The sequence below is a fragment of the Heptranchias perlo genome, unplaced genomic scaffold (assembly GCF_035084215.1).
Source record: "Heptranchias perlo isolate sHepPer1 unplaced genomic scaffold, sHepPer1.hap1 HAP1_SCAFFOLD_47, whole genome shotgun sequence".
Lineage (NCBI taxonomy): Eukaryota > Metazoa > Chordata > Chondrichthyes > Hexanchiformes > Hexanchidae > Heptranchias > Heptranchias perlo.
The window spans coordinates 4,581,075-4,589,929 of NW_027139484.1; the positions used below are offsets into that span (position 1 = coordinate 4,581,075).

General features: G+C 48.5%; 1 non-coding gene across 1 annotated transcript; it reads left to right on the plus strand.

The window, feature by feature from the left end:
* Positions 1 to 7,200: 7,200 nt before the first annotated feature.
* On the plus strand, positions 7,201 to 7,273 carry trnam-cau (transfer RNA methionine (anticodon CAU)). The gene has a single exon. It is a non-coding gene; the product is annotated as a tRNA-Met (tRNA).
* Positions 7,274 to 8,855: the final 1,582 nt, after the last annotated feature.

The window sequence follows — 8,855 nt, forward strand, 5'->3', positions numbered from 1 at the left end:
CTTTGAGTCAAAACAGCAGTCGAGCAATCAGCGAGGATAGTACAGTACAACTGAAATGGTCTGTCATACAGGGGTCTCCCCAATGCGGGTGCTTGTGACAAAGCTTCCTTTAATCTCTCAAATGCTCCCAACGCGTCAGAATCTAGTTGAAATTCGCCCTCTTTGCTGGTATATGGCGTTAATAATTTAGTGTCCAAGGCAATATTAGGGATCCACTGTCTGCAATAGTTTACCATTCCCATCCACTGCCGTACCTCCTTTGCAGTGCGAGGTGCAGGGAATTGACAGATTGGTTCAATCATGCTTCTTTCTAGGCTCCGCTCGGTTGCTGAGAGCATGAGTCCAAGAAACTTAACCCTCTGTTGGCCCACCAGTACTTTCGACTGGGATACTATGTACCCGAGCGAGGATAAGTGATTTTGCAATTGGGCAATGTCTTTTCGGTTACTCTGCTCATCAGGGCTGGCTATCAACAGATCATCCACATACTGGACTAGCGCAGACCCTTGTTTCTGCATTATAGACGGAAACGGTAGTATTAAGGAATTCTATAAATGCGGTAGGTGACTTTCTCCTATCCGGCACCCCGGTTAGAATGGCCATTATCTCGTTGGGTTTCCATGGACAGTACACATCTATCGTTCGGGAGTTGCCGGCTACTCCAGCATTGGCTGGGTTTGGATCAAAAGCGGGATTAGGCATCGGCCTCATTGGTAACTGACGAGTGGTCGGCTCATACCTAGCTAGTGTCTCAGTAGTACGTTCTAAATTTAGTGATGGCAAGTCGTCTCCTGACTCTTCAGTTTCTGCGTCTCTAAGTCCCTGACTGTCCAGTCTCTGATCTCTCTGCTGTCTTAAACGAAGTGGGCTGACTGAGAATTCAAATATTGGAGCCAATAATTCCCTAGTTTTACTTCTGGTACGGGAAGCAACCGGGGAGACAATTTGAGGCATTATCACAGGGGTTTGAACAGTCGGTCCCGTAGGCACTGAAGAATAGATATTACTGTACTCAGAAGTGGCACTAGGACCCTGGGGAGCTATACAGGACCGACAATTCCACTCATCCAATTCATCCTCGTCCCCCTCAGCCAAGACAAGGCCAATCATTGGATTACGTAATCCACTTTTCTCAACTGTTTTGGACTCGCCCGACCTCTTTTTAGAGCGCTTTTCATTAGCACATTCTCCTTTCAGGACCTCTACGGACTTGACTACTCCTCCTTCAGTGAGTCCTATCCCTAACTTCAACACGATATCCTGCCAACTTGCTAATAACGAAGCTTCTTTCAGTTCTTGACAGTACTGTCTCCATAAAGCAATTAAATATTTGGTTGCTTTACTTCCGTTATTTTTCCAAATTAATTCCTGCGCTTTTATGGCAGTATCTAGGTCTTTAGTTCCTCCCAATGGCCATTGACCATTCCCCAGTTTTTTATTCAACCCGTCCGACAATTGTCTAAATTGTTTTGCCTCGTCCAGATATTTTTCACACAAAGTCTGTTAGGCACTACGCGGTTCTGCAGTGGCACCCAGAAAATTACCCATTTTATGTCCCGTTTTCCTTTACTCTTAGTCAACTAATTAATACAACCGTATTCGAACAGAATTCAAGGATGGACCTGACTCCGTGTGCCTCACAATCCTAAGTGCCTTTGGTCTCTACGCCCACTTCAGGGTCCTGACCTTCGCGTGGGGGATCTCCCCTCTTAACAACCGGTCTAAAGCTGCGCGTTTGAGACAGGCACTTTCTTCTGTAGTCGATCAGCACAAGCAATCAGTTCCTGTTGATACCCAATCCCCAGGGACTCGAAGTTCCTGTTTATACCCAATCACCAGGAACTCGAACCCTAATCCTCAGCGATTTTTAATCACTGACTTGAGGTTCCGGTTTATATCCAATTACCAAGAACTCGAACTCTAACTCTCAGTGATAATTTTGATCACTGACCCGAAGTTCCGTTTTATATCCAATTACCAAGAACTCGAACTTTAACTCTCAGTGATAATTTTAATCACTGACCCTCAGAGACAGTTCGATCACTGACCTACCGCTTACACGTTATTCCCTCAGTACCTGTACTGACCCTCAGTGATATTTAACCACTGACCTCTTCCTGCTATTTCTGTGTATTCGCCAGACTGACCTGAATCTAGTAAGGACGCCACACGAGTGTTAGCGATTGGACGATTCGTCGTCAGACTTAACAGATTTTGGAAAGCCGAATTGGTAAAAAAAGGTTTTACTCGCATCGGGCGCGCTCTCTCCTTCCTGCGTGTCCAAAACAAATCCGCCTCTTACTCCGCGAACTCTCGGTGAACGACCGTTGAGATCCCCGTACGGGCCACCAAATGATGAACTGGATTCTTTTTTCCCCTCAGTCTGGTTCAGTAAACACTGAGTCGAATACACCTTTAAAGTTCAACACAACTTTAATAGCAGGTCTTAGTCTGTAGCTTCGATTCAGACTCCTGAGGGAGTCCGGACGATTCTAACAGAATAAGGAGACAAAGACATATTCAAGAATTCATACCTTTATACAGATCAATAGGGGTTGGAACATCGTTAACACAAGAGTCAACACCAATCATAAGCTGGACATAGACTGGCCATGCGAGGTTACCTAATTTCAAGCCAATCACAGGTAGCCCATGGCCTGATCATGCCGCAGTGACAGACACTGATGGATGCATCCTTTCTTCTCACTGGGAATGTGCCTTTTGGTCTTGCTAAGGTGTTACCAATCTTGATTAGCTCGCAGCATGGAGACACTCAGACCAGACCCTGAAACACATCAAAGACTCTACATTGATAAGACAATGCAGGCCTGCTGACTACGCAAACATATGGCCCAGCAGGGGGGTGGGGGGGCTTTACCAACCTCAGCTATCAACTTATTAACCCTTTCCTAACCATTTTGCATTCTGCTATTTTGCCACGTAGGCATTTTAATATTTTACTGGACACTGACCACACAGGGATTCTCACATGTATCATTCCAGGAAATCTGCTCTGCACTCCCAAGACCAATATGTCCTTCCTAAGGTGTGGTACCCAGTACTGAACACAGTACTCCAGGTGTATAGGACTTTGTATAGCTGTAGCATAATTCTACCCACGTATTCTGGTCCTCTAGATATAAAGACCAGCATTCCATTAGCCTTCTAAGAATATTTTCTGTACCTGTCCATAATATTTTAATGATCTATATACATGGTCCTCTAAGTCTCTTGTGATTTTGTGATTTCCGTTCCCACTGCTGTTTCCCTGCACCAGTTACAAAGTACAGTCCTGGTCCCACTGCTGCTGAGACCCTGTGCTTCTGCCATCTCAAGCCTACATTTCTCCAACACTCTCACCACCTCACATATTTAAATTAGTCGAGCGAGGAAATACCAACTGTAATCACAGCGCCTTACCCTGATATCTCACGGTGTGAGCCGTCCAGTTAAAGAGGCCTCAACATTTTATCTCACGGTGTGACCAATCCAGTTAAAACAGTCTCACCCTTAGATCTCACGGTGTGACCCGTCCAGTTAAAGGGGTCTCACACTGTGGTCTCACTTTGTTACCCGTCCACTTAACGGGGACTCACCCTGAGATCTCAAGGTTTTACGCGTCCAGTGAAAGGGGACGCGTAAAACCTTGAGATCTCAGGGTGAGTCCAGGTGGACAGCCTGTGATCTCACGGTGTGAAACGTCCAGTTAAAGGGGCCTCATCCTCTGATCTCACGGTTTGATCTGTCCAGTTAAAGGGGCCTCACCCTGTGATTGCACGGTTTGAACCGTCCAGTTAAAGGGGCGAGAGAGAGACAGAGGAAATTGTCCCAGCTCCAGAAACGCATGCAGGATCTGCTCCAGCTGCAGTCGATGGGGATCGATGTCGGGGAGGAACTCAGGGAGTTGAAGGACCAGCAAGTCTCACTCTTCACCTCCGAGGCCTCGAAGATCACCTTTCGGTTCAGAGTCCGCTCCGTGGGGCAGGGCGAGAAGTGCTCGCGCTTCTTCTTCCAGAAGCTGCACAGAGAGACCTCCGGTGATCAGCAGACTGAAGGAGGAAGAGGGCTCGGTGACGTCTTCACAGACCGACATACTGAGGATCAGCAAGTCCTTTTATGCCGGGCTGTATGACGCAAAGCCCAGAGACAGCACGGCCTCTCAAACCTTCCTGTCCTCTGTCACGGAGGTCTTAGATGACAGCGAGCTGGAGAGCATGGATCGGCGACTGAACTCGGACGATGCTGACAAAGGCCGTCCAGTCTTTCGAGAAGAGTAGAACTCCGGGGAGCGATGGTTTACCGGTTGATTTGTACTCGGCTTTGTGGGACTGGATTGGCCCAGGCCTACTTGAAGTGTACGGGGGTATGCTTCTGGCAGGCAGCATGTCAGAGTCCATGAGGAATGGCATCATCACCCTCATCTAAAAGCAGAAGGGGGAGAGGGAATAAATCAGAAATTGGCGACACATTTCCCTGCTAATGCTGACTACAAGATTCTGTCGAAGGCCATCGCCAACAGGCTCGAATCCGCTCTGGAGTGGGTGAACCACCCCGATCTGACATGTACTTTACCCGGCAGGACGACCTCTGATATCCTTGTGCTGCTCTGGGATGCGATCGCCTACGTGCAGGGCAGAGGGGTGAACACCTGCCTGATCAGCCTGGACCAGGAGAAGGCTATCGACATAATATCCCACACATACATGATGGACACGGTCTCCAAAATAGGGTTTGGGGAGGGAATCCACGATTGGATCCGACTGCTCTATGTGGACATCCATCGCGCAGTCCTAATCAATGGGCGGGAGTCAGAGAGTTTTCCAATTAAATCTGGAGTCAAGCAGGGCTGTTCTCTCTCTGCGGCCTTGTTCATGCGTTGGGTCGAGCCATTTTCCGTGTCCATCAGGAAGGACACAGGTATCAGGGGGATGACGATCCCAGGTGGAGGCTCTCAGGTTAAGACCTCCCTGAACATGGATGACGTCACCGTCTTTTGCTCCGATCAGCAGTCGGTTCACAGACTGATGGGCATCTGCGAACGACTCGAACTAGCCTTGGGGTCCAGAGTGAACCGCAGTAAGAGTGAGGACATGTTCAATGGCAGGTGGGAGACCCGATCCTTTGTCCACTTCATCGTCAGGTCCGACTACCTGATGGTGTTGGGGATCGGGTTCGGGGGCCCAGGACTCCACCAAAAAATGGGAGGAGCGGGTCGCCAAGGCCAAACAGAAGCTTTGTATGTTGGGGGGACGCTCTCTCTCCGTAGCCAACAAGAACCTCGTGATAAGGTGTGAGGTACTCGCGGTGTTTCTCTACGTGGCCCAGGTCTGGCCCATTCCCCACAGCTCCGTCACCACAGTCATCCGAGCTATCTTCCACTTTGTCTGGAGTTCCACGGTAGAATGTGTCTCCAGGGACACCATGTACAAGCCCCCCAGACAAAGGGGGCAGAAGCGTCCCCAATGCTGCCCTGATCCTGATGGACACCTTTGCGTGTGGCTGCCTCCGGATGTGTGTAGTGCCCCGGTCTGCAAACACCAAGTGTCTCTACGTGCTGAGCTTCTACCTGTCCAATACACTGAGAAAACTGGGTCTGGCCGAGCAGAAGCAGGAACGCCACGTCCAGCTGGACCGACCCAGCTCCCCCCCTCCACTCACCACCTGTTCCAGGTGGAGAAGTTCCTGAGGAGGAACCACTTCAACCACAAGGCCGTCAGACAGTGGTCGAGGAGGAACGTTCTGGGGGTCCTGCAGGAAAAGGAGAGGGTGGATCCACTCGGGCAGTTCCCCGACCAGACGGTTGATGCCATTTGGCAGAACATCTCGTCGCTGCAACTGACCAACAGGCACCAGGATGTGGCCTGGATGGTGGTGAGAAGGACCTTCCCAGTGCGGTCCTTCCAACACACACGGAATCTCAGCACCACCTCGAGCTGCCTTCAAGGCTGCAATGGGGACGAGACCGTTGTCCGTCTCCTGGTGGACTGGACCTTCACGCAGAATATGTGGAGAGAGATGCGTTGCTATCTGTCCCAGTTCATCTCCAACACCTCGGTAACACAGGACGCTGTGCTCTACGGGCAGTTTCCCAGAAGGCACACCGAGACAGATATCAACTGCTGCTGGAAGACCATCAACTCGGTGAAGGAGGCTCTTTGGTCCGCCCAAAAACCTGCTGTTCTTCCAGCTGAAAGAGCTGACCACGACCGAGTGTTGCCGACTGGCACACTCCAAGGTCCAGGAGAATGTGCTGCAGGACGCACTGAGGCACGGTGCAGCCTATGCAAGGGCTCGATGGGAAAAGGCTACTGTGTGAAGCCATCCCACCTTTTATTATACAGAATGTATTATATGATATGTACTGTGTTTTCTATTGAAATAATGGGATCATAGTGTGTGCGATCTGTTTTGTATTGTTTTGAATTGAAATTGCGACTTTTACACTGAACTGTATGTATCCTTAAATTTTATGAAATAAAGTGTATTTTGAAAATACAAAGAATTGATGCACAAAGGCACTCCTCTGAGCAGCGAGAGACCTGTCCGACTGACTGAAAGAAGTCTTTTTTTGCCTGAAAGTTAGTGCGGTTTGACGTGTTGTTGCTCAAAGGCGCTGCCTGCTGGTGAGCAGAGGCAAATGCTCGAGCAAATCAGCCGTGTTCAGACAGACACGGAAAGCTTTCAGTTTTGAGAAAGGAAAAGCGCCAACATTTTAAGCAGTGAGCAGTCTGTAAAGTAAAGAAAGCGGCCTTGAGCTCAATACCGTTTACTGCAAAACCACTATTTTGAGCCGGAATTAAACCAGCGATTTAAGAATGATTTTGCTTTCAAGTTTTAATCTCTACAAGTTTTCTGCACTACCAACTGAGCTATCGAAGGGAAGCAGCAAAGGTCCCTCTCTTTGGTGATTGTTCACCGTACGCCATTTGACACTCCCTGACTCGTGGAATCGCGTGGGCATGACCGAGACTGACTCGGTACCTGCTCATACCGCAGCGCTGTGAGAGTGTGAGCTCCGACTTACTCTCCACACCCTGGGCCAGTGGAGCAATGGAGAAAGTGTCTGACCAGAATTCAGAAGATTGTTGGTTCGATTTCCACCTGGATGGAGAGTTTTTAAAAACTGCCGATGAGTTTCTGATTTTACACCTTGCAAACTGTGCTACTTCATAGTGCTGCCTGGAAATTTGTCCATTGCATGCCTTCTTAGCGCAGCAGGCAGCGCGTCAGTCTCATAATCTGAAGGTCCTGAGTTCAATCCTCAGAGAAGGCATTTTTAAGCTTTTTTTTCCATCTTTGCTCAAGACCAAAATCAAGAATTTTTGCTTCCTGCAGCACACCAAAAGATTTGCTGCCCCTTGACCTCTCTGTACCGTAGCACGCAGTGAAGCTTAAGAAGTACATGGACCATGGGCTCGCTGAAAACTGACGCCACTTTTGTTGCTGGACAATTGACCAAAGTAAAAAGGTGAGTGGAGAATGCAAGAATATATCCTCCCATCTCTCACATGCTCAGCGAGCACTCTATCAGTATCATAGAAAGGTTACAGCACGGAATGAGGCCATTTGGCCTATCGAGACCGTGCCGGCTCTATGAAAGAGCAATCCAGCTAGTCACACTCCCCCGCCCCATCCCCGTCGCCCTGCATTTGTATTTCCTTTCCATGATTGAATCAGCCCCTCGGGCAGTGCATTCCAGATTGTAACCACTCGCTGTGTAAAAAAACATTTTCCTCATGTCATCTTTGGTTCTTTTGCCAAACGCCTTAAATCTATGCCCTCTGGTCCTTGAACCTTCTGCCAATGGGAACTGTTTCTCTCTGTATATTCTGTCTAAACCCTTCGTGGTTTTGAAAATCTCTATCAAATCTCCTCGCAACCCTCTCTGTTCCAAGGAGAACAACCCCAGCTTCTCCAGTCTATCCACGTAAATAAAATTCTTCATCCCTGGAATCATTCGAGTAAGTCTCTTCTGCACCCTGTCTAAGGCCTTCACGTCATTCCTAAAGTGCGGTGCACAGAACTGAACACAATACTCCAGATATGGCTGAACCGTGTTTTATAAAGGTTCATCATGACTTCCATGCTTTTGTACTCTACCTATAAAGCCCAGGATCCCGTATGCTTTTTAACCGCTTTCTCAACCTGCCCTGTCACCTTCAACGATTTGTTCACATATACAACCAGATCTCTATTTTCCTGTACCCCTTTTAGAGTTGTGCCCTTTAGTTTATATTGCCTCTCCTGTTATTCCTGCCGAAATGCATCACTTTGCATTTTTCTGCGTTAATTTTCATCTGCCACGTGTCCGCCCATGCCACCAGCCTATCTATATCCTCTTGAAATCTATCGCTATCCTCCTCACTGTTTACTGAGCTTCCAAGTTTTGTGTCATCTGCAAATTTTGAAATTGCGACCTGTACACCCAAGTCCAAATCATTAATATATATCAAGAAAAGCAGTGGTCCCAGCACCGACTCCTGGGGAACACCACTGTACACCTCCTTGCAGTCCGAAAGACAACTGTTCACCACTAATCTACGTTTCCTGTCCCTTAGCCAATACTGTATCCATGTTTCTACTGCCCCACTTTATTCCATATTTGAGGTTGTTTCTTGTAAATTGCCCTTCACAGTAGCTGCTTCGCACTCGCCTCCAAGTAGCTCCATGACCAGCAGAGAAATCTTGCCTTGGGTTAGCCCCTCCCTGAATACAATCAATACTTTGCTCCAATCGGCTGTATCGAACATCAGCAAGTGAGCGACAGCAGAACGGGAAGCCGCAGTAATCGTGAATGATGCTGCGAAAAGCCCGAGCCTGCGGAAGGCAGACGAGGTCACCGGAAAGGCACAGCG